We start from the raw sequence: 27,198 nt of genomic DNA, 5'->3' as shown, positions 1-27,198 counted from the left end.
CCGAGGGGCAAAAGCAGTGGAGGGAGGGGGTGAGCACAAGAGAAAACCAGATGCTCCGTGAGAGACAGCCCTCACGAAACTTTCTTTTCTGTATGGTTATGGTTTCACATGAGGTTTGACTGGAGTCCCCAACCTTGGTTTCTGCAAGTTTTCCCTACAGTTTTCATAATAAACTTCAACTGTGCTTAAGCATTAGGCTATGAGTTCAATTTAACGCATGGAGAAGAGGTAAGATTCTGCAGAAGTTAGGGGGAGAGATAAATATGAGACAGAGTCATCACATTTCTTTTAAGTTTCTCTATTTGGTAATTTATGAAACACAATACCTGCATGTATTGGCTCTTTATATGTTAACACATAACAATGGAATAAGTATGCTTAGTGACTTCTCTGGGTCGTATGGTTTCTTAGTGGACTAGCATATGATTTCCTAACACATACTCCCCCTATTAGATTTTGCTTAGTCAAAACTTGAACCGTTAGCCAAAATTAGGCTGCAAGTTTCTTAGTTTTTATAATGTGTTTTTGCTTAAGTAAGCATGATTTAACATAATTTGTACTTCTGGTAGAAATACAGAAGTTGGAACAAACATTGTAATAAGATTTCATCTGTCTACAAAACAGAAAGAAAGAACCTAGAGTTGGTGAGAACTTAGGGAGATGGGCCATCTCAATCCTGGCTGTGTGAATTGTAATAGGAATTATGCCAATATTCATTCATTCAACAAATATTTATGGAATTCATTCTTGATGCCACTGTTCTAGGCACTGAAATTAATCAGTGAACAAATCAGACAAAAATCTGCCTGTATGGAACTTATATTTTTCAAAAAGTTTAAAACTGTTTAAAATCTTTTTAACCTAAAAGTACTTTTGGATATATGTATATGTATTTTTTCATACAGTGGAATACTATGTTGTCATTAAACACATGTTTTTAAGAATATAGTATTAGGTTAAAATCTTCTTTTTTAAAAAAATTTTTAAAAGTTTATTTATTTTTGGGGCGCCTGGGTGGCGCACTCGGCTAAGCATCCGACTTCAGCCAGGTCACGATCTCGCGGTCCGTGAGTTCGAGCCCCGCGTCAGGCTCTGGGCTGATGGCTCAGAGCCTGGAGCCTGTTTCTGATTCTGTGTCTCCCTCTCTCTCTGCCCCTCCCCCGTTCATGCTCTGTCTCTCTCTGTCCCAAAAATAAATAAATGTTGAAAAAAAAATTAAAAAAAAAAAGTTTATTTATTTTTGAGAGAGAGAGACAGAGTGTGAATAGGGGAGGGGTAGAGAGAGAGGGACACACAGAATCTGAAGCAGGCTCCAGGCTCTGAGCTGTCAGCACAGAGCCTGACGTGGGGCTCGAAGTCACGAACTTTGAGATCATGACCCGAGTTGAAGTCGGACGCTCAACCAACTGAGCCACCCAGGCGCCCCTAAAGAATATAGTGTTAGGTTAAATATTAAGTTATAAAGGAGTAACTACAGTAGGTTCTCATCCTTATAAAAAATAATTTAAATAGTTTAGTGAGATAAGTGCTCACACGCATCTACTTTTTAAATTCAAAAGAAATATATACTGAAACATTAATGGTAGTTGCCTCTGTATGATGACATTATAGATCATTTTAATTTTGCTCTTATTATGTCTCCATGTTGCTAAATTTTCTGTAACAAGCCTGTATTAATTTGATATCTTTTGCCTCACGTGTAAGATGCATGACGTTTCACATTTTCATATATTTAAAATTAAGAATTATGAGCTCAATGTGGGCAGGAATCTGTCTTGGAAACTTACTTGAATCAATGAATGTTATTGTCAAAAAGAAAATGTCCATACTTTAGGCAAAGGAGTACATTGTAGTATAATTGTCACTGTACATGTTTGACATTAATGATGTCTACAAGCTGATTAATACTTTTGTCACTCCAGTTGAGCTATGTCTGTAAAATGCCACATGAACTTTAACTTGTTTGGACCCATATATATCATTTAAAATATCTTTTGGAGGGGCGCCTGGGTGGCGCAGTCGGTTAAGCGTCCGACTTCAGCCGGGTCACGATCTCACGGTCCGTGAGTTCGAGCCCCGCATCAGGCTCTGGGCTGATGGCTCAGAGCCTGGAGCCTGTTTCCGATTCTGTGTCTCCCTCTCTCTCTGCCCCTCCCCTGTTCATGCTCTGTCTCTCTCTGTCCCAAAAATAAATAAACGTTGAAAAAAAAATTAAAAAAAAATAAATAAAATATCTTTTGGAAAGATGAGCACAGGGTACCTAAAAGGCAATTTAATTAAAGGTGGTGGATTCCTAACAATAGCTTCTCATTCAAGCTGGAAGAGCTCTGTGTCCAAAGTTCCCATTGTATGCGTTTTAATTAAGGAAAACAAACAAAACAATAGAAAATAGAAAAACTGCAAGTAATACAATACAAGCCATATATTATGAAATTAAACAGTCAGTCCAAAAGATGTTAATAAAAAGTTCAAGTTTTAGGGTTCAGTGTAGTGAACATCTGTCGTTTTTACCCCTTCACATCTGTATTTCCCACTCTGGAAAATAGGTAGGGTCTGCTGTCTACAAAAACCCTTCCTTTGGGGAACCCTTCTCAGCTCGTGTAATCTACCTGGGTTTGACGCACACACCAAACTCCGCAGCTGTGCTGTTCGGTGCAGTCGTGGCGATTAATTTAAATCTAAATTGTTTAAAATAAAACTTAAAATTTTGTTCCTCAGTTACAACAGTTCCTCAGTTACATTTCAAGTAATCGTTAGCCACACATGACAAGTGGCTACCATGCTGGACGGTGTAGATGAGAGACATTTCCATCGTCACAGGAAGCTATCTTGAATCGTGCTGTGGAATTAAGTAACTCAGGAAATCCCATGTGACTGGCCATAGCGACACATGGCTATGTGTCAGAGGACACATGACCCAATCAGGTTAGTGAGTTCCAGGCCCAGGGCTTTTGTAAGGGTTGAAAGAGAAAAGCTCTCATGACTCTACTGGAATAAAAGAGGATATGAAATTGGAGCTAATGCAGTTCCCACAAGGGACAACCCGCTGAGGATGGAGACTGCACAGGAGAGAGAAATGAGATCATGGTGATGTTTTTTTGAGTCTATGAACCAATAGGGCCTAAAGACTATCTGCAGGTTTTTAAGTTGTAAAAGCCAATAATTTTCCATTTTGCTCAAAAGCATTTGGGCTATTTGGCTGTTTAGGTATATAACTGAAGGAGTACTGACCAAGCTATATAATCGAAGGTGAATTAACTGAAAAGTATCATGGTTGTCTCTGATGCCACCATCAAGGCTCAAAGGTGACTCCAAGGATATAAAAAAGATTCTGGGTCAAACTTTGCGATTCAAATGCAAGAGTGATATTTAATCATATAGATATATGTATTTGGTTGCCATTTAGCAAACTGAAGTCTTGTGTGTAAATTTTCATTTATTTTCTGAAACGCGATTACCAAATCGGTGGGAGTAGGCTCTTATAATGGATAGCCTCTTGGAATCTATGAATATGATATATATTTATGTTAATATAGAAAACTTCAGGACAATAATTTGCTTTCATATTCATCAGCTCATACATTCTCCAGATTTGCTTTACTGATGCATAGGTGTTTATGATCTTTTGTATACTGCTTGAAGGGGCTTGGGGTTCATTGTGGTGTGGCCCGCTTTTGTGCAGTAACTGGATACATAGTCTTTTCATAGTTGGTAATAGTAATTATGATATAGAAAGAAATTTGTATAATTTATTGCTAAAATTTTGGTGTGTCATATTTAATTTTAGTTTTCTTTTTTCTTATTCCCTCCTCTAATTTATACCTACTACCACTGGCTTTGAAGGTCAGGAAAGTAGTTAAAAATAAGTTGCAAAAAATAGGTGAAGAAAATGTAAAGAGCCAGCTTTTTATCACTAAATGAAGAAAACTTTAATTTCAGTGCAGGCCTTTTCAACTATTTTTTTATTTTGTTTTGTTTTATCTTTTAAACATCTGTAATACAGCGAGGAGAATCATTGTGCACTATGTGGAGCTGAGTTCTCCACTTTTGCTCTGATGGCCTTAGCTGTAATTGGCTTGTGTAGGCTTCCATTTCATTTTCATAATGAAATATAGTTAACAAAAATGAAAATGCCAAGAAAATGGATGTGCTCTAAAAATGGCAGGGGATTGGGTGGGGTGATAGGACACGTTTTCTAACAGCTTACAAAATTATGTTTTCTCTCATTTCCTATCCCTCAAATAGACTGACCCAGGTAGAAGATAGCCCATTTTCAGAAAGGCTCCCTCAGGAATCAGTGGAAATGTTCAAAAAACTCCCTGAGTCAACACACTGACAGTGATCAGGAAAAAAAGAACAAACTCCACAAACTTCACTAGCTTTTGGGCTGTATACAAAGAACCATCATATCCCAGGCTTAGGGAATGATATATGATGCACCTGGAAAAGTGCATTCAGCTTGGATAAACTCAGTTCCAGAAATATGTAGAAGATTGGAGAGAGTTAAGAGGGAAAAAAATGATGAAGTGACTGGGGAGGTGAGGTTGGGAGGGGGCTTGGGAGGAAAGATTAAAGCAACCGACTAAGTAACTTTTAAGATCTGACATGATAAGAGCCAACACATATTTTAAAATAGCAAATACTATAGAGACAGAAAAATTATTTGGAATGGCCACAGGACCACAAAAAAAAATAAGCAGTACTGACTATTCCAAAATTCTGGCTATGTATAGGGGAAAATGAAAAACAAACAAACAAAAATAGTAACTTTTAGAATATTCTCTTAACGAGAACATAGGAAACTTAACTCATGGCAAATTTACTAACAAAGAAAGCCATGGGTGTTAGAATTTGATTGTGAGGAAAGGGTGGTGGGCGATATGACTGGAGAGGTTCTTTCCTACTTAGTATTTCTACAAATCTATTATAATATGTAAATTCAAATTTACATTGAACAAGCGTATATTCCTTGCCACGCAGCGAGGTTTAAACCAAACTTTTAAAGAACCCATTATTACACAGTTTGCCCTGGGATCTCCGACCAACATAGGGGAGAAAACTGTTTTTAATCTGCAGTTTTCCAAAAACAATTCAATTAAAAATAATAAAAAATCTGAAATGCTGCCCACAAGGGTTAATAACTACAGAGGTGTCCAACAGATATTCAATCACAAAAATTTAAATGCTCTTTTCATTAAGCCTCTTGTGTCTTTTTCCATAGCTAAACCAAGATAATTGTTTTGGGGCTAATTTCTGAGGCTATTTAATAACACCTCCTGCTAGACTTCTTATGTAAACTCAGCAAGAAGAAGCATCCAGAGTAATAGAAAAATAGTTGTGCTCATTTTACAGCTCAAATTCATACTTTTCTTTATAAAAGAGATCCTGCTGTTTGAGTTTGGCAACTGCCTTACCAACTGCATTGGGGAAGATTGGATTAGGAGGCAGCGCTGACTATGCAGTAAAGTCCCCACTCTCTAGCAGGATTTTTATGTAAATTCCATTACAGTTCATACTTTTGCAGATAATGAAATGGATACAAAACACTTCAAGGTTTCTAAGTCAGCAAAATAATGAACAGGATAGCCTGTAAACTGCTTTAATACATTTTTGACATTTGGTCACTCATAAAAATGGGCTTGGTATTTCTTCTTTCATATAGGTTTTCTTTTTTAATGCTACATTCTAACAGCTCGTAGCTCTACAGGTTATTGCTAACGTGTGAACATGAACTACAAAGAGTTCGTCATACTTTAAATTTCAGCAAGTGGCAAATTTTGCATTATGTTTCCATAAGAAAATATGGACATTTTTTTCCTACAAAATGTCATTCCTTTAGATTGAAAAAAGAAAAACAAAAAAAGCACACATACCTTATAGACTAATGGCAGTGCCAGAGGGATATGCTTTTGTAATTAACTCACCACAAAATTAAAATTATGTAGATTGATCTATAATTATTCTTTTATATAATTTGTGATGACATGTATGGGCAAAAGTGTATTTTCAAATGACTAGCCCCTGGAGACAATATGTTTTCAGGTTTCCAAATGGGTCTTTTTTTAGCAATAGTCAATGACTATAACAGAAACAGTCAAGAAAAATATTACGTAGCACAATGTATAAAATGTATTCTTTACCTTCTGCTATTGTCATTTTAGTTCCATAGACTGTCTGTGCTTGAAGGTGAAATTCCCATTAGTGTCAATGGAGAATCCAGGCATGGGGTAAAGGAAATTCAAGACTTTGGCAACAATGACACAATTTTCCGAGTGAAGCAAGAATGTGAACAAAGTCCGCATTTCAAATATAAAGTATTCTGGCGATCCATTATCCCATTAGTGTAGCTGAACTTTTCAGGAAAGTATACTCATCTTTATTCTGGGATGACTAACACACATGCAGTATTCCCTTTGGTATATTCAATAGTTTCAGTCAAAATAGGAAGCCTATCGACATTTCACCTCATTGCCAAATCAAACAAGATTAGTCATATGAACTGAGTCTCACTGATAGATGATTTTTGATGGTGAAATGTCAAAACGTGATGCATGACCTTTGGCTTGTAGTTAGCCTTTTGGGAGCCACGCAGTAACTTTGTCCAAAGAAGAGAAGCCCAACCTTTGGTTCCTGTGGACCTATGCGGAGAATCATATCATGATTTACATTTTAGAATGTTTCACTCTCGTGGAACTCTCAAATGCACTCAAGTGTTCTGGAAGTAAACAGTCCAGGACTATGCTTTGGGAAGTCCAGATGAGTTAGAGAAATAGATGAAAACAAGGAGACAATGTAACTAAGCAATGCTAAACAGAGGCAAGAGGTCCCGTAAGCACTGGTAACAATACTGAGTGCTTACTTAGGCTTATACTGATTGATTTATATGCATTATTGCATATATACCTCACAACAGTCCTATAAGTAGGTCCCTATCTTATAGATGAGAAGGTTGAGGATAAAAACCATATAGCACACTGTTTTTCTGAAGATCAAATGCTATGTAATGGAATTGGATTTTAAGCATTCTTAACCACTTCAAATACCGTCTTTGCCTTCAATCCTCCCCATCACAACCACCAACACCAACAACAACACCAAAAAAGTAATTTGCCCCCTATACATACTTTTTGGGATATGCATTGGTTTTTGTGGCTTCATTCTTTTATGCTGCTTTTGATGGTTGTTAGCCTGGTTTAATATAGGTCTTAGATTATGATTTTGTCATGCATAGTAGTATGACTCTGGCCAATTACAGTTGTTTCTGCTCTTATTTGCCTCTAAGAGATTTTTCTTTAAAATTTCTGACCATATATGAAAGAGAAAATAGGGATTCCTCTGTTACTGGTCTACATGATTCTGGCAGTAACAAAATGTAGTTTCTGGGAATATGGTTATATTTTAAATGACAATAACAATAGCCAATGAATGTGCACACACTCGTATCAGGCCTTATGCTGGATGCTTTGGGTATAGAAACTCATTCACACTCAGAACAACACTGTGGAGTATTATTGCAACCATTTTACAGATAATGAAATGAAGCTCAAACGATCTAAGGAACTTGCTGAAGGTATGAAAAGTCTGCAGCAGAACTGATTCAACACAGATCTTTCTGCCTCCACAGACCTTGTGCTTTCCTTTACCACATTGCCTGCCATATCCAGGGATATTAACTCTTCTGAGCTACTTTCTTTTAGGCTGCAGATAAACTTTTAAGATCTGACAAACTCTGTTAGAGGCAAAGAGTAAAGATCATTAACATAAGATACGACGGCATAAATGCCTTTTTTTCCTCCCTTCTTATCACTTTCATCTTCCTTCTCTCTACTCCTTCCCATTTTTATGTGAAATGATATTATACATTTCAGTACTTTTGGATGTCTGGCGGCAGTTGCCATAGGTGAAAGGAAGAGACAAACGATCCCTAAGTCTAGAATTGCCGAGATTAACAGTGCCTGTGGAAACAGGACGCCTTGCCTACCTTGGTCTAGTTTGCCTCAATACTTCAGCTTTTAATTGTAATACCAGGTTCTACTAATGTGCACACGGGACCTAAGAATTCTGCTTCCTTTGACTTCTGTTCCTCATTACGTTGTGTGCCCTTGGTCTCCTAAAGAAACAATGAAAGAGAAAGCAGGGGGGATAAGAGATATTTCCCCTAGCACTTGGCAATCTGACATGTTTGCAGGTCTGTATTTATCTCTGTCTCATCCTTTTGAAGGTGAGCTTGTGGGGAGTACCATGCATGTCATGTTGCATTAAGTACTCAGCACACTCTTACTCAATGCTTAACGTAATAATTCTCGTATTCATTCAAGAGAAAAGCCTTCTTTTCTTATGTCCAGCCAACTGAAAAGATTCATAAGGATGATTTAAAAAGATTGAAAGGCTACTCTAAACACAAAAATTTACAAGACACAAACACACACACACACACACACACACACACACACACACAGAGCAAAATCTCTCAGTGGTAAAAGATAGTATTTGAGTTGTTGCCCTTTCTCTTTTTTAAGAGCTAATGTCTTGATAAAATGTTTGTTCAAAGCTGGTACATATTGTATCACTCAAGAATATATGCATGTCTCTTCAGAATTAAAAAAAGAAAAAAGAAAAACCGCTTTTGGACGAATCTGTGCTTTTGAGTGGCCTGTTTGGTTGAAAGTTTATAGTACTTATTTTACAAAAAAAAAAAAGGTTTTACTAAATTAGCTTCTTCTAGAAAATAAATCTGGATATGATCAGGAACAGCCAAAGCAAGAAGCAGTAAAACCCAAAAATAATATTATAAACAGCTTAAGTCACTTAACTTTATGTAAATGTACTGAGGAGGAAAAAAAATGAGAGCAGAAAAAAAGAGACTGAACAAAGCAGGTTAAAAACGGGGAGGAGAGAACTCTTGGATCAAAGGAAAAGAAACAAAAGAAATTATAAGCTATTCTTCTTTTACTAGAAAGAAATTAAGACTTGCACCTATGATACATCGGAGTAGAAGCAACTATAAAAGAAAAAACAAAAAACAAAAAACATGCCCAAACCTGTATTTGGATCAAGGTGGAGTAGCTACCTGCCACAATTACATAAAACCATCTCAAGTTATTGTTACAGGATTATTTCTGAAATAGGAAAATACTCAAGTATGCAACATCCTTCCCAGAATTTTCTCCCCTTAATCAGTAAGTTATAACATTTCAGAACACAGCAAGTGCCACATTCATTAACTTCTAATACTGAATTAGAGCTTTCTAAATCTTCTTTATCCCCTTTAGAGTTTTATGCCTGACTTCTGTTACGTTGTGTATAAAAATGTATCAACTATTACGCATATTTTTTACTCTCCTGTCATTTTTTAAATGGCTAGGTCAAAATTATTTCTCAGATATCAAGCATACACAAAAGTGTTTTCCCCTAAGCTATAAAAATTTGCTTAAGGTAGAATGATTAGTAAATATTTTAAAACAAAGGAATATCCAAATGCATTTATTTTTAAGAAGTTTGATACTATATAGCCCCTATGTTTGTCCAATAATAAGGTAACCATTTATCCCCCATCTGGGCAATCCCCATTGATGTCTCTTGCTCTGGCACAATTATTAATAGCATCCCTTTTCTTCTCAAAGGCATCCAAATTTAGATAAAAATTATATTGTTACCCTTACCTAATATCAAGGCAGCATGGCATGAAAAGTTCTGAGGCTTTTGAGACAAGCCCACAGGGGTCTGTGCTTATTTCCATCATTTACTTATTGTGTATACTCGGGCAATTACTTATCTGCTCTGAGACCAATTTTGTCGTCAGCAGCATATGGGTAATAATAGCTCATAGACTTGTTGGGATAACATGAATGCAACAGTATTATGTCTGGGTACATACACAAATGGGGATAATAAGATCACCTTATAAGATTGTTGTGCATTTAACTCAAGATGATGGATTTATGCATACTGCTTGGCACATGGTAGATACACCAAATACAGTTTTCGTCACACTCGTTCTCATGATCATCATTATCATCTGCCATTAGTGACTGTTTGTAAATATTAGAGTTAATTGCTTCTCTCCTAACGTCATCTTTTCTAGTACTCCTGTCACATCTGTGGAAGATGGTTAGAATTTTGCCTTGTACCCATAACAACCAGGAATTATGAGCTCTTTCCTAGCACTTTAGACTGCAATTGTGTTGAACGCAGCCTGGGCAGCATTTGGTCAGTTATTAGGGAAAACACATTGGTTCGTTTGATATAAGAATGAATTTCTCAGAGTGCATCTGAAAAGAATCCTCAAGGCAGAGGAGTATGAACTCTGACTTTGGAGACAATCCCTGATTCTCCCCTCCTGAGAGAAAATGTCTTAGAAGCCTCCATCTGATTCTTAATAATTCAAGCGGTTTCCATTTTGTTTCATTACATATCTGTTTCTGTTTTGCATTTTAAAATGTTTTAATAATTTTCTACCAAGGCAAATTTGTGTGTTCTGAGGCTTATCTTCCTCCTGATACACTCCTGCCTGCTTCGACATTACCTGTGCACCAGTTTGAGAAAGAACAGAGATTCCCTTGTTGGGTACAGCTGGCTTAGAAACCAGTTCTGCATTTTATGCACCTTGTGGCCCTTGGCATACTGCTTAATTTCTCTGAACCTCAGTTTCTTGGTCTTAAAAATGGGGATACTATAAATATCTATCAAGTTGTTTGATATTTAAATGTGATCATGTCTGTAAGCCCACTAACTCACATACTAGGAATTCAATCTATGTCAGTTATTTTACATTCTTTTTTTGTTAGTGAAAAATGGTTAGTGATATCTAGCCAGGTCACACTGATGAGGACCAGTTGGAATTTATTTCTGTTGGGTCACAAAACCCAAAAGCACAGAAAATAGATGACATCTGGCTTACCACATAAAAATGTCTATGCAATCCAACACGGAGTCTCATGCAACTATCCAGGTTCTCTCTTCCAAATTCCCATAGTAACTCAACCTTGAGTGGTAATGGCTTATTAATGACCTTACTTGACTAGGCATGCATGTTTTTTGGAATCCAGTTGCCATATAGGAACCATATGGTTGAGACTTCTTTAGACTTTACAAAGTGCATTAGTAAAATGAAAACAGAAATAATATTGTGAGGCACAGGATTCAGTCAGCCAAAGACTCCATTCTTTACCTGGCTGACACTTAGATGTCCTTCAAGATTCCAGTCAGACATAATCTCTTTTGGCAAATGCTCCTCAAAGACCCTGTGCTTTCCTCTATCATTGTACTTATTACAAACTGCAGAAAATTCGTGTTCATTTACCTATCTGCTCCCTTAACCTTTCAATCTCTAGAGTAACAGTTCTCCAAGTAAAATCAGCAGACTCCTCAAGGTCCCAGAGACCCTTTTAGGGGGGGTTGCAAAGTCAAACCTATTTTCAAAATAATACTAAGACATTACTTGTCTTTTCCACTCTATTGACATTTGCACTGATGACGGAAAAGCATTGGTGTGTAAAACTATTACTCTGAATTAAGGCAAGTGGTACCAGACTAGCTGCTGTACAGTTTGTTCATCAAGTTGTAGTATCATAGTCATTATATTCTTATTCACCTAACACTTGCAATGACACAAAAGCAAAACAACACTAAACAAAGAACAAACAAAAAATATACCAATTTCAGTTAAGGATGCCCTTTAAAAAACAATGAAAATTAATATTCACTTTATAAGCCCAAATTCCTGAATACACATCTTTAATATTCTGTGTGACAAAATGGGACGTATATAAAAAGCACTCCCACTGTAACTGAAGGATGATGATTGTCAAGTACTTGTGAGATAAATGTTTGGGTTGCAAGCTGAAATAGCTTCTCTTTTCATGGTTTTTACTTTAAAAAGCAACTGACAGACAAACCATGGTTATTCAGAGTCGGGTACTTCACAGATATGTTTCAAAAGATGAATGAAAGCAAGCAAGTCAATTCAAGGAAACAACCAATGGTATTTATTGCCAATGACAAAATTCAAACATTCCAGCAGAAATTATAATCTAAAGAATAATTTGTATCTACCACTGTGTGCCTGACAACTTCCCAATGCTTAAAGACTTTTCTGATAAGCTTGGTGGTAATATTCACAGTGGCAATTAGAAAAATAAGTTTTATGACATATGTCGACTTTTGGGAAATCTGCATAATTCAGTAAAACAGTATTTTCCATCATGTTACAAAATCATGCAAGTAATGCATGGGGGAAAGAGCTATTCGTAGGGTGAGATAAACCAGGGGTGCCTGGCTAGCTCAGTTGGAGAAGCATGTGACTCTTGATCTTGAGGTTGTGAGTTCAAGCCCCCCATCGGGCATAGAGATTACTTTTAAAAATGTAAGGCAAACTAATGTACTTTAACACAACAGATTTTAAAATGTTCTTTGATTTGGTTTCAGATTCCACTTTGCAACTAACCTTTAATGAACTATTTTTTTAATGTTTAGTTTAGTATCAAAGAAGAATATCGCATTTATCTGAAAAGGTTATTAAAATATTCGTCTTCGTTTCAATTAATATCTGTGTAAGGCTGATTTTTTTCATATACTTCAAACAAAACAATACATTGCAATAGATTGAAATACAAATAGATGTGAGAAATTGGCTGTTCTCTTTTAACACAGATATTAAAAATTTTGCAAAAAAATGTAAATAATGTCAATGTTTTTTTTTTAAATTTTTTAAGTTTATTTATTTTTGAAACAGAGAGAGACAGAGCATGAACGGGGGAGGGTCAGAGAGAGAGGGAGACACAGAATCGGAAGCAGGCTCCAGGCTCTGAGCTGTTAGCACACAGCCCGATGCGGGGCTCGAACTCACAGACCGCGAGATCGTGACCTGAGCTGAAGTCGGACGCTAAACCGACTGAGCCACCCAGGCGCCCCAATAATGTCAATTTTCAGAGGACGTTTTTGTTTTCAAAAATAGAGCTACTTTTCATAAAACTGTGTTTTTATGTTTATGTTTTAGGTGTTATATGCAGTGAGTTTATTATTGCTATTTATAACTGAATATTAATTTGTTTCCATATTAATTCTAATTTGGTAAATATTGAGAGCTATAACTCATAAAAAAATCTTTTGTGATCCTCAATAATTTTTGAGAATGGAAAAGGTGCTGAGACCAAAAAATGTAAGAATCACTGCTAGAGAGGGTAACACCATTCATCTTTCTATCCAAAATGCCCATTATTCACTAGGTGGTTCATACATGTTTATGTAATGGGTGGATGGTTGATAAAGTAACTGAATATTGTATATAATGTCAGAAAAATCTTACACTATAATAAAAAATAGTTGATATGCAATATGTAAGGAATAAATTCAAATGCAATTTATTATTATTATTATTATTATTATTATTATTATTTTTGTCTACCCTTGTTTCTTGCCTCATAATGCCTATCTCCAAAACTGAGGTAAAGAAAAAGACTCTTTGGTAATAATTTATCATTTAATTAAATCACTCAAGAAACATCTGCTGGGAAAATACTATTTGCCTGGATCTAGATGAGATATTGGTGGTGACAAGAGGGACAGCAAAATAGTTTATTTTTCTTAAAGTTTATTATTTGACAATCAAATCAAAGAATTTACTTGTTTCATCATCAATTTGCGTATTTTACAACAAATGTGTTTGAGATAGACTAGTCTTAACACCTTTTGAAGGTTTTAACATGTTTTGGTTGACTGTTTTTTATATTGCTTTATCATTGTGCTTTAAGGAATATTTAGTATCCACCTCTTCTCCAGTTTCCTGTAATAAATGCTTGAGTGCCTGTTAGTCCTAGAATGATCTGGAGGGGGAGTTTTGATGGGCAGGAAAGCAGAAACCTGAAGGGACAAAGTGAGTGAGGACACAGTCTCAACTAGATTAATTTACAGACTGAAGTCTCACAGAAACATGAATCAAGTCAGAACTTTCTCAAAAATTCTAAACCCTAAGTGGTTTTTTTTTTTTGTATTACTATTTTGCCTCCTTCAAGTCGAAGTCAACTCTGTTCTGAAAGAAAGAAAGAAAGAAAGAAAGAAAGAAAGAAAGAAAGAAAGAAAAGAAGCAAAAGAAAGAAAGAAAAGAAAAGAAATACAGAAAAGAAAAAAAACATAGGAAAAGAAAAAAGTAAAAAGCATATTTGTGAGGGGATGGATACGTTAATTAACTCGATGGGAGAAATCTTTTCACAACATAGACATGTATTAAATCATCACATCGTCCACTTTAAATAGCTTACAATTATACCTCAATAAAGTGAAAAAAAAGCACAGTCAACTCTCTTAAAAGAGAGAATATCATCTTGATAACTCTATGAATGAGGAAGAGTAGAAACAGTTTGGAAAAGACAGTATATATTTTTAGTTCCATTGAATGAAGGTGATAATAAATCTTCTCTTGCCAGGAAAGGAATGCCTTTGAGTTGTGCTGATGTAGTAAATAGACTATATCCAAGATCTAAAGCTCTGTAATTATTCCATATATACTATTTTACCCATTATGAGATGCATTTCCCCCCTTGTCTTAACATTTCTGAAATTGGGACAAGGCTGTTCAATCAATGAGATATCACAGTTTCATTGGCAGAGTTTTAAATTTTCTTTGTAGACTATAAAATATTGGTGTGTCTTACTACTGACAGCATTTGAAATTTAGTGAAATATAATATCCCAGAAAAACTGAATAAGACTTGATTCTACAGTTATATAGAGACACCGTAATCAGAATAGTGGTCCTTAATGCCTTGCCTTGAATTGGATCTATTTCCCTCTCCTGTCTCATTGGGAAATACTATTATTTTGTCATCTAATGAGCAAATAAGCTGATTTGCTTCAAAGCAATGTAAGCAAATTTGAATGACACTGTTTGATCCCTGAGAACTTCAGTTTGGTATAAAGTTTGCACAAGCCCAAAGGGAAAAAATTCCAGATGTTTATAGCTAATGTATAAATAAGATGTGATTACAAGACAGAGATTTCTATATAAAGAGTGTACCCTAATTTTTATGCTTCAAAATATTAAGCATATCCTCAGCTTACAATTGATTTTATATATTTTAATGCAAACAATGGCATATGTAATTTTCCTTTGCATTACCCTTCCCTTCTGAAGTGCCAAGGAAAATAAATGTGTGCAGAAAACATTTATACCCACGTCACTATCCGTACACTGGGTAAACAATCAAAAGTACTTCTACAGATGCACGTATGAAAATTAAGAGTATTCCCACTTCCTCAGTCAAGACAGTCATGCTGTTTTGGCCACACATACGCATAATGGAAACAAAATTGCTTTAAATAATCAAAATACACAAAGGCACATTTTTCTGAGTGATTGGAAATAACCCTGACAAATGCTCGCATTTGGTAAATTATGAGCTAGCCAAGGTACGTTTGCATAAATATAATGAAAAACATTTTTTAAAAATTTAGTAAGCATATAAAGCAAGGCATTCTCTTAGTAATGAATTTCCTTGGCAGATAAACCAACAACCATGCAGGGCAAGTTTATGAAGGTGCCTTCCTGAGTGCTTGACAGAGTATATGTGTGTGTGTGTGTGTGTGTGTGTGTGTGTGTGTACATGCACGTGTGCGCATATGTGTGTGTGTGTGTGTGTATATACATACATATATCGATGAAGAAAAATCCTTGGAATTATATGAGATGGAGATCTTCCTGCAACTAAAAATAAATATAGAAAAAGCCTAGACACATCACATAGCTACTTGTATTTTGAAAAGAACACAACTTTGTGCAGTGGAATACTATGATAATACTGCACACAAATAATTCGTATTTCCCATATGTAACTCTTTGGTAATGCAGAGATGGCCTTTTTGGTAAACACATGATTATATTCTCTTCTAACAATCTAGGCACCACACCTCAGCTGCACACTTAAATAGGCACCGGTCTATAGTTGAGAGGATTTGTGGGTGTCTCATAAAAAAAAGTGTTTGAATAGGGCAAGAAATAATTTTCTACTCACAGAGAATATGGCACTATTTGTTACCAGTTTGCTTTGTGCGATGCATGGAAGTAAAAGCCTAGGAAAGATGTACATTCACTTAGGATTTTCTAGTTTAGCCTATTTCTTCTTCTTCTTCTTCTTCTTCTTCTTCTTCTTCTTCTTCTTCTTCTTCTTCTTCTTCTTCTTCTTCTTCTTTTTAATGTTTATTATTTTTGAGAGAGAGAGCCTGAATGGGAGAGGGGCAGAGAAAGAGGGAGACACAGAATCTGAAGCAGGCTCCAGGCTCTGAGCTGTTGGCACAGAGCTCATCGCAGGACTCAAACTCAAGAAATGGGAGATCATGACCTGAATCAAAGTCAGATGTTTCACTGACTGAGCCATCCAGGTGTGCCTAGTTTAACCTCTTTCTTTCTTTCTTTTTCTTTCTCTCTCTCTCTCTCTCTCTCTTTCTTTCTTTCTTTTTCTTTCTCTCTCTCTCTCTTTCTCTCTTTCCCTTTCTTTCTCTCTTTCTCTTTCTTTCTTTCTTTCTTTCTTTCTTTCTTTCTTTCTTTCTTTCTTTCTTTCTTTCTTTCTTTCTTTCTTTCTTTCTCTTAACGTTTATTCATTTTGGAGAGGGAGAGAGACAGGGCGTGAGTAGGGGAGGGGCAGAGAGAAAGGGAGACACAGAATCCAAAGCAGGCTCCAGGCTCTGAGCTGTCAGCACAGAGCCCGACGCAGGGCTCAAACTCACGAACTGGGAGATCATGACCTGAGCTAAAGTCAGAGGCTTAACTGACTGAGACATCCAGGCGCTGCTAGTTTAGTGTATTTCTTAAACTAAACATAATAAGACAGGGAGACTTAACCACTGAATTTGCTACTTGGAGAACCAAACTATTTTGAGAATTCTGTAGCCTTTAGAAATCACTAGTACCTGAAGAACACACCTTTAAATGAAAGGGATGTTATCAAGGTCCTTTCAAATGGTCTTGCCACAAAAGATAAGCACACACATCTATGAGGGTAAACTGTGCTCAAAAAGATAAAATAAACCAAGGACAGGTTGGTGGAGTAGAGATGACTTTCTTGTGTGTGTGTACACACACACACACACACACACACACACACACACACACACAGGTAGGGGGTGGTGGTGGTGGATTCTTTTAATTCCTAAGCATGAATTATAGGAAAAGCCTGATTGTCTTTTACAGCCTTAGTCATCTTTGAACATCATCAGCTTTTCCCCATTAACTGCCACCCACCTTCACCTGACAACAGGAAGTAAGAACTTGAGAGAAACCAGAATTACAAAAGGCCTCTGGTTGGGTAAAATGGTGCAGTCAACCAAGTTGAACTGGTGTCACTTGCCTGGCTCTTTGAGGTAGCTCTTATCCTTATCTCTTCTTCCTCTCATTTAAGAACAAACTCCTAGAAAGCTTAATGCTTTGCTTTAGTTTCAATATTCAGATACACTGAAGATGTTCGGTAAGAAGTTATCACTTAGCAATAGGATTTCTCTTCCCATAGTTTCACTGAAACCTCTCTCCTATTGGTCATCAATGACTAACTCATTGTGACATCCAGATTTCTCATATTTCATCTTCCGCGTCTGTATCTCCTCCTTTTCACCTGACCATTCCCTTCTTTCGGAAACTTTCCACCCTTTCTCAATGGACATTCCTAGTTGTTTTTTTCCCCCCAACTGTGTGGCTGAAACTTTTGTCTCCCTCTTCAGGCTTTCATATACGTGATCTAAAAGTTTGTTTCTCAGCCCTCTTCTCTCTCCTTCCTGACAATCTTATCTACCAGTTGGGCCTTGACTGAGGGTGACCCTCCCCTCCCCCCATAGCTCTGTCATATCCTCAGAGTGCTGGACACCTGTATCCATCTGTACACCTCTCTTGTAGAGACAAAGATAGGTTCTGGCACCTTAAAAATTCATTACATCCAAAGTGAATTTAGTATCTTCCCTCTCACATTTCCGTATCCTCCTCATATCTCCTTTTTTTTAAAGTTTTTATTTATTTATTTTGAGAGTGAGAGAGAGATTGAGAGAGTGTGTGCATGAGCAGGGGAGGGGTAGAGAGAGAGGGAGAGAGAGAATCCCAAGCAGACTGCACACTGTCAGCAAAGAACCCCATGCAGGGCTTGAACTCACGAACCGTGGAATCATGACCTGAGCCAAAACCAAGAACCAACTGAGCCACCTAGATGCCCCTCATGTTTCCTTTTTTAAATGTCATCACCAATATTTGAAATCTCAAAGTCAAGTATGACCACTTTCCTGTTCATTTCCATGATAATTTGTAAAACCCTGTCAATACTTCCTCTGAGATATTGTTGCCATTTCTACCTTCTTTTTCATCCATCCTATAGATTATCCTGATAGCCTCATAAATGATCTTTAGACTCTTCTGCATCCAAACCACTTTGTATGTTGCTGCCAGAAAAATCTCCTTGAAACAGAGGGTTTTTTTTTTCCTGTTAATATACATTTCCTTATCTAAGTGCAATTGCTTCAGTCATTTGCTTTGCTAATATTTTTCTTTTCCTGCAGAAGAAATCTCTCCCTTGTTGGTGCCTCTATATCATTAAGTATTCTAGTCAAACAGGTTTGTCTTCTCATTTGATAGTGAGCTCCATACGTAAAGGGCCTGTTATGTCTGTCTTTAAATCTCCTACATACATTGCAGTGACTGACAGAAAGTAGACCCTGAAAAAGTCTTTGATTGGAGGGTTGGGTTTAGTATCATTATTTTATTTAAAAACCTTCAACGTTCCCTCTTTGTTACACGCTACAAACTCTTTTCCCTGGTCAACAAGACCCTTAGATTTGGGATCTGGGAAAGCTTGGCAAGAGGATAACAGAAGGCAGGGAAAGAGGCCCAGACAGAAAGGAAATTGAGACAAGCGGCTAGTGGCTGGCTGGAAGTGTTCTGAGACAATGTTTGTATTGTTCCTTTGCCTCCTGAGTGCTACCTGGTCCTTGGGGGCCCAGACATCCACATACCACAACCACCAATCTCTCCAGGAATCTCAGAATGCTCCGTGCCCCTGTTATACCACACCCAGGCCTGCCACTCCCAGGGGATGCCCTGTGTCCATTGGCAGCTGCTCAATGACTGATGCGCTGTGCTTCTGTCTTCTGGCAGGAAAACTGGAACAGCCAGCTAAGCCTAAGAAGGCACTTGCCCTGAAATGTTAATGGTAATTCCAGACCATCAAGCAGAGAGCTAGACCATTGGGGCCCTCTCTCTCTTTGCCACGTGATACACGAGTACTGTATTAAACATAGGTTTTTAGAAGTCGCTGCCCTAATTTTGGTGCCTGAACCCTAAATTTAGTGCCTGAGCCAACAGGAATGTGGGTTATGTAGGTAAAAAGTGCTATGATAAAGGGAGACCTAGGCAGCCCCATACAGATTTTTTTTCTCCTCTGTTAAATAAATTCATTGACTGTCACCAGCAAGGATGCAGGAGAGCAGAGGGAAAGGGAAGCCCCAGAGAGATGGTATGTTTCTCCCCCAAAGACTAAGCTCTTTTGCACATAAATTGTCTCCTCTACTTTATGTGCAGGTATCTTGCCCAAAGTTCCCCTCTCATTGTGGAATACAAGAGTGCTACACTGTAAACAGCCATTGTAAGTGTACTGATATTGGAGAATATAAACTTATAGACTGTTAGGTAATCACAAGTCCAGTCCCATTACTCACTTTACCTTGGGGTGAGTTAACGTGCAGCTTTTACAATGACCCTTTCCCATGTCTCCATTGTCTTTCGTTTCCTCACCTAATTTCATTGTCAATTATTTTGCTCTACCTTTTTTTTTTTTTTCCAGTAAGAAAGTAAAGTCATTGTCACGTCCATCCTTTCCTATGCCTTCTTAGGGGATGATCTCACTAATGTCTTCGCTAGATCAGAGGCATCTGGCACATAGTCTCCCAATCTCCTTCACCTCCACCATCGGTCACCATCTTCTTTTCCTCTTTTTCTTGGAGTGAGATTTTTTTGCTTTGTTTTGTTTTGTTTTGTTTTGTTTTTTAAATCTCTATAGGTAGCATAAGAACCTGGACTCTCCCCAGTTCCTGCCCCATTAAGGACACATTTCCCCTTGTACTTTCAATGTCTCCTGTCCCACCAGCTCTTTTTTCCCCCAGCAAGTATGGTCAAATCTCCACTTCCTAAAAAAATGTTCTTGCCTTACTTCTTTCTTTTCACTTTTTGAATAAAAATTCCACACATACTCTAATTCTAGTTATTATCACCTTCATTCTTCTCATGCCCTTGAAGTACATATTCTGCACCTATGAATCTGTGGAAACAGTTCTTGTTGATCTAACCATTGCTGAATCATTAGCTGCTGGAAGCCTATCTATGGTTCTCACTGTGCAATAATCAGCACAGTAGACCATTCTGAATCACCCTTGCATTGTGCTTTCTGTACTAGGTCGCAAGCTTTCTTGATGAGTGTTATAAGCTAGAGCTTCCTCATATTTCCTGAACACCTTTCATTTCCATAGTAAATCTTTTTTCTTCTCTACACATTTATTCTCCTTCCTTCCTACCCCATAAATTACTTACATTGCCCATGAATATAGGTCTTTTCATATGTTATCACAACCCCACACTAGAAGTCATTTTCTGAAGACAACATCCTCTAAGATTTGTTTTCTTTTGCTCTCCTTGGTAAAGATATCAATATATCCACATCCCAAATATATACACAGTAAAATCTTGGATTGCGAGTAACTTGTTCTACAAGTGTTCTACAAGATAAGCAAACATTTCTAACAAATTTTAACTTGATAAATGAGTGATGTCTTGCAATATGAGTAGTACATGATGCTGAACATCACATGATCACAACTGAGCCAATAGTTCTTAAAATTCACTTTGATATATGTGTGCTTTGGATTATAAGCATGTTTCTGGAATGACTTATGCTTGCAAACCAAGGTTTTACTGTACATTTAATATTTTGGTGCCAGCAGATAGAATTTTCTGAATGCATACATATTTTGGAAGTTTATTTTTGGCTTATTATTTTTTTTTTCCTTTCTGATTGTGGGTATCTGATTTTTGCTTTCTGGTTGTGGGTATCTGATCATGATGAAGTTTTGAGGAAAAGGTGTTTGAGCTCAGGGTATTTGGAATTCATAGTTAGTCCGTAAAAACTGCTGTTTCCAAATTACCATGGATACATCATGGAGATACCCTTGGATTCTTGCGCTACTGGATTTTCTCCTTCCTTCCTTCCTTGCGTATTTTTTATATGTAAGATGAGAGGTTTATAACCTCGCTGAAAGTGAAGTGGGGGTCCCAGTCTTGTGTGTGAATATTTTTACTCTCACCTTTTTTCATCATACATAGCTGTAGGAAGTCTTTGGCAGTGGGATATTTGAACAGACTTTTTAGGAAGGGAGGAAGGGTCATACTGATGAACACTCTAGTCTGTGTTCCCCAGCATGTCATATACTGACTTGACTGCTTACTTTTGGGCAGATGAAATGGCATGAATTGTCCTATATCCATTCATGCGCTGTGTCCAACTTTCTTCTTTGAAAAATGACTATCCTCACAAATGTAGACTTTCAGAAAGGATATTGACAGCCTTCCTCTTCAATCTATTGTTATACAGATAGACTTTGGGACTTGCCTGATAGACTGTTTGGCATATCCTTCACAGTGTCCATTCAGCCCTGGGGGCAGAGGCAGCTCCCTTTATCTTACACAATAGGGTCAAAGAAAAGTCACAGAGGGAGTTAGTCTCCCAGAAAGGCCATGAGAACTGTGTTTATGGAAAGCCATTGACTCAGGTTTCAGCAATGTGGGCTTCTCCAAGGTAATAACTGCTAATAGCATATATTTCCCAGGGAAACTGAGTTAGGTTCCTTTGTACAACTCCTGAGAGAAGAGAGATGGCAAATGCAGGGACTATCTTGCTTGTCTATCTTGCTTACTGTTGTATATCCTCTGCTTCATGATGTCTGACAGAAAGAGGAGCTCCATAAATATTTGTAGAATTGAAAGGCATGAAATATTGCCAAGGAAATAGGTAGCATCCGTAGTAGTACTAGGTTTTATGGAACTTTGGCAAATTCCTTATTTTCTTACAGTATTTTCTTTTTATTTTTTTAACGTTTATTCATTTTTGAGAGAGAAAGGTACAGAACATGAGAGGGGGAGGGGCAAAAAGGAGGCAGACACAGAATCTGAAGCAGGATCTAGGCTCTAAGCCATCAGCACAGAGCCAGATGCGGGGCTCGAACCCACGAACCGCAAGATCATGACCTGAGCCAAAGTCGAACGCTTAACTGACTGAGCCGCCCAGGCGCCCCTCTTATACTATTTTTTTAAAGAAAGTATCACATATTCCTGAGGTTGTGATTTAAGAGGATTTTTCCCTGAGGCATTGTCAGGGAAGTTGGGAATTTGGTTGAAATTGATCTCTGCTAAAAGATTCAGTGGTCAGATTGGAAAAATCTCACCTCAGTCCATTTTAGGGTTAGCTGCTTTCCTAAAGAAAGCAGTCCTTGACCTGAAGCCCGTAGCCCTAGCTGAAGCTGGCCAGAAGATAGTAGATACTAGCAGACAAATAGATAATTCTACTGTGACCATTGTTTTATTCCTTCTGGGATTTAATTATAAATTTACCTTTTCTGAGTATAGCTTCACCAATTATGAAAAATGTCCATTTTGGATAATTACATAAATGTGAAATAGAACCTGTAACGGGTATAATAGTTACGAATCGACATTATAGCAATGTTCAGTGTACCGGCAGTTTTTTTAAAAAAACCCAAACATTTTATTTTAATCAAGAAGAAAACAAGGTATGTCACAGATGAAAATGACACACATATTTTTGTGCTTATTATTTAAAGAAAGGAGAAACATCTGAAATCTGTTTGCTAACTACAGTATAATACAAATTAGCCTGCAGGCACTGTGTGCGCTCTACCCTGTCTGCTTGCCAGCCCTGCTTAGTCCCAACGTATTAATGAGCAAGTGCAAGTATTTGAACAATCAGCATTTCCGCATTTGCATGCAAACTCTCATGCTGTGTAATTATACACAGAGCTGGCACTCAAATTAATTAAAGCTGATTTCTCTGTAACTGCAAACTGGTCATATCCTCAGCTCTGCCTTCCTATGAAGTCATCACTCTACATTCAACGTGACACTTCTGTCCCTGGCATTCTTAGTAATGCTAATGTTCGACAACTGTGAATCCGGCAATATTTTAGATTGCAGCTGACAATGGCTGGGTGTTCTTGTGCTTTTCCTCTCCTCCCTATTTTTCTCCCTTCTGGTATAAAGATAAAGAACAGCTTTTGAACGCTTGCTTTGTAATTATCTCAAATAATAATGCAAACAAATTACATATATTGTTTCAGTTGGTTCCCTCCCTCTTTTATGACTCCACCCACTTGATTAGTGCTTACAAACAATTCATCAAACTTAAAAAATGTGTTTGTTTGATACTAGCACACAATTAGTTTTGATGGTTTTTGTCTTAATTTTGAAAAGGCTTTAACAAATGGTGTTTTATTTTAATAGATAAGGATCTCATAATTCAGGATCAGGAAGATTAGAAGAGAAAGAAGCAGGAATGACTGCTAGATTTGATTAAGACTTTTTGAATCCTCATCAAACACAGCAGTATTGCAATGGAGACTATTATTTGCCGAAGAGATCCATAAACGTTAACTTCTAGGGCAGAGGCTTTCCTCAGCTCTTCCGTAATAAAACCGTCACCCTTTGGTTTCTCAGTTCCTCTGAAGGAACTGTATCTGTGACAATTCCCTTGAAAAGACATCCTTAGAGCAATTAAGATATCATTATGATTCTCTTTTCATAAATTTAAATCTCTGAATACAGGTGGCTACTAAAAAGCATTGTCATGTAGGGCCCCGGGAGATGAGCTGCTTTGACACATTCCTCTGAAATCACTCCTTAACACTCAACCACTGCTCACCATCGTCCTCATTTCTCTGTATCCCATTAGCCAGAAACTGCACAGTTAACTATAGCACGGGCTGGATGTCTCTTTTTTAGAGCAGGCACCAAACAGTTCTATCTCTCAAGTTCAAGACCCTGAAATACACTGCCAAGAAGATTGCCCCAGTACTCTACATTTGAAAGGGAAGATGGAGCAGGGAAACCCTTTATAATCAATCTCTAGTGATCAAACCAAGAGATAATTGCCCTTACCTTATCAGTTGTACTTCTGGGTCCACACAGAACCTCAGTTAGCAAGCTCCCTTCAAATTCCAGTTGGCGTACAAGTGAGGAAGGAGTATTGAGTTTTTCCCGGAGAGGCTTCTGGGGAGATCACAGTCACTATTATTGTGATCCGAAGCCTGCCCTTCTGTCTCGTCATGAATTTCCTACGCAGACAGGTGTCATATTGGCATGAATTTCGTTGCCAAGTGCAGTTTAAGAGGTGGGCGTGGCTGTGATCATGTAGCCAGTTCCACCTGTCCCTAAACCCTCATAACCTCCATTGCTTTCAAAATTTCGCTCAGGTACCCAGTGACTTCATGAGTTACCCACGCACTGGGTTCGACTAACAGAGGTGTGGGAACAGTATCGAGTTAAGCAGCATCGTCATTGTAGTACACAATGCTCATTGCTACTGGCAAATACCTATTTGCTGAATCAGGATTGGGCTGCACTGAGCAGGACGAGGCAGTTCTACTGCTTTCTGTTTGTGTCCTTTTTAGAAACCATCCTCTTCTCATTAACCATGGAACAAAAATAGATTTGTTTTCATGTTCATTCCCTAAAAATATAGCTTTTATAAGCATAGAGAATTACTATATTTTAACCTTTTTTTTTGAAAGCAAGCACTTGGAAAACAAAAGGCAAAGGAAATTGGAGTTCCCCAATTAAAATGAACATGACTGAATATGTTGTAACTTTTTGCTCTTAAACTTTCTGATAGCAAATCAGATATATCTGGTAGTTATGATTCTTTTAGTTCTTCTTATGGGAGAACGATAATAGGAGAAATGTTCTGTAAACTTCTTAAGAAAAGGGGATCTTTCACACCTTAGGGACTAGTAGGCAGTTGGTACTCAATTTTTTTTTTATTAATGGTGGTATTTAAAAAAGTTGATAGACTATATATCTCTTTATAGGTATATGTATAAATGGAATTCAAGTTTGCAAGTGGTAAGATAAGATTTTTGAAACATGCCAAATTATTTGTTTTATTAATTATTGTAAGTACAACATGATCAGAACAAAGTTTAGAAAATAATGGAGCTAAATACATGTAAATGGCGTGTCTTTGACTTACATTTTCTACCCATTTTATCAATGTACTCTGGAAGTGGTGGGATATTAATTTTTTCACTGACATTTAAATCAAGCAAACTCTTCTTTTTTGAAGGGGAAGGGGGTTGATGTAAACTCAAATATCAAAGTTTGGCCCGATATCCTACCCAAAGCAAAAACTCCTTATATAATATTGTCTTTTCCTCAACTTGCCCAACAGCTAGCACAAAACTGACATGTACATAATGATATTGAATAGAGTTTTGCTAAGTAAATATTTAGCCGTACATTTAGAAGTGTGTATATGGACACTGTAAGTGATGTAACTAACCTGCAGATTCTGGAGGAGTTCCTTTTTAAACAGGGCTTATACAAGGTTTGCATATAAATGTGAATGGTAACATTTTATAAATACAATGAAATTAAATGATTTTGAAGAGAATGCATTACTAAGTCTAAGACAATCCATTCTGATTTTAGATAGAGATCTTCCTCATTTTTGACCAATATCTCCCTGAATTGTCTATTCTTTGGTATGATTTTTTTCTGAAGCCTCATGAAACTTTGAGGATAAATTTAATCCCTATTCCACATGAAAGTTATTCAACTATTTGAAAAATGGCTATCATTTTTCCCTAAGTCTACTCTTTTTTCAGTCTGAACATTCCTTTAATCATTCTAATATGAGATGGCTTTTAAGGTTTCTCACCATATTGGATAGATTCCAGTTTGTCCATGTCTCTTCTAAATGTGGCAGCAGAACTGAATGCATTACTTGAGAAGTGGTCTAATTATGCAAAGTACGTGGGTACTGATGCCTGCCTTGTTCTGTACTCTATTTCTAATAATTTAGAGTTTTATGAAGGCAGGAAATGCACTCTGAGGAGAGGTTGGTATCATTAGCATATTGTTAGTTGTTGAACTTTTACAAAACTAAAATGTCTAAATATTTTTCACACCAAATTCTGTCTGGTCCAGTCTCTTGCAACGTGTTCTTTGCATGGAAATAGTAGACTTTATATTCATCGATATTAGAGCTCATTTTTGGTACTGGCCCATTGTTGTAATTATTTGTGGCATTTTTGAATCCTGATTTTGTTATCCAATGTCTTAATTACCATATTTTATTTTGTATCATTCTTGGAAAGACATCTGTGTGGCTATTATGGGTCAGGCGCTATGTCAGGCAGTGACAGTACCCAAAGCCATGAGCCATGGTCACTTTCCTGAAAAAGCTCACAGCATAGCCAGGGGACTGTCAATATAATTATTATGCCTTCCATGTTTTCTTTCAAATCATTGGCCTAAATAAATAAATAAATAAATAAATAAGTGATGGTACAATTCTCAAAGATCTATTTTTAGATTGACAATACTCAATCACACTTAGCTAATGAGAATAAAATATAATATCTATCATTTTTATTGAGTACTTATTTAAAGATAGGTAAAAAGCATTTCATATACATTATGTCATTTAAGAAGCACATCATCTTTGTGGCACAGGTAGTTTTAATCCCTCATTACAGTTGAGGATAATAAGGTTCAGGAAGTTTATGCAATTTCCCCAAATTTACATAGCTGATAAATTTCAGTTTGAACCACCCAAGCTCTGACTCCAAAATTCATTCCTAATCACTCTTAAAGAGTTAATGCTGCCATTTTTGGAAACTTTTTAACTACACTGTAAAGTAGCTCCAACTTATCTTCTAGGAATATATGAGTCTTTTGATTAAAAGACTTACCAAAATTAAGTTATCCTTTTTTTTTTCAAGGGTAAAAGTAATTTAGTTTACCTAGGGCTACTTTGTTCTTAGTGAACTCATAATGATCCTTAACAGTCGCTAACATTTTCTCAAAATGTTCATTTTTACTTTAATAATTTTGTCCAAATTTTGCTAGGGACAGATGTCAAAATCGTTGATTTCCCGTTCTCAGAACCTTTA

General features: G+C 37.0%; 1 protein-coding gene across 36 annotated transcripts in view; it reads right to left on the bottom strand.

Moving 5' to 3' along the window:
• The window catches only part of ADGRL2 (adhesion G protein-coupled receptor L2), a 624,038-nt gene that overhangs the window by 250,833 nt on the left and 346,007 nt on the right, over positions 1-27,198 (bottom strand). The window contains exon 1 of one of the 36 annotated variants that reach the window (XM_043575378.1): positions 24,185-24,349. The exons of the other annotated variants lie outside the window; for them this stretch is intronic. The gene's annotated coding sequence lies outside the window, so the exon portion shown is untranslated. Of the gene's footprint in view, positions 1-24,184; positions 24,350-27,198 lie in introns of those variants that run through there. 36 annotated transcript variants of the gene reach the window in all.

This window comes from Prionailurus bengalensis, chromosome C1, assembly GCF_016509475.1.
Source record: "Prionailurus bengalensis isolate Pbe53 chromosome C1, Fcat_Pben_1.1_paternal_pri, whole genome shotgun sequence".
In the NCBI taxonomy this organism is placed as follows: domain Eukaryota; kingdom Metazoa; phylum Chordata; class Mammalia; order Carnivora; family Felidae; genus Prionailurus; species Prionailurus bengalensis.
The sequence above is the reverse complement of the archived record's forward strand: the minus strand, read 5'-3'. Positions and strand labels throughout refer to the sequence as shown.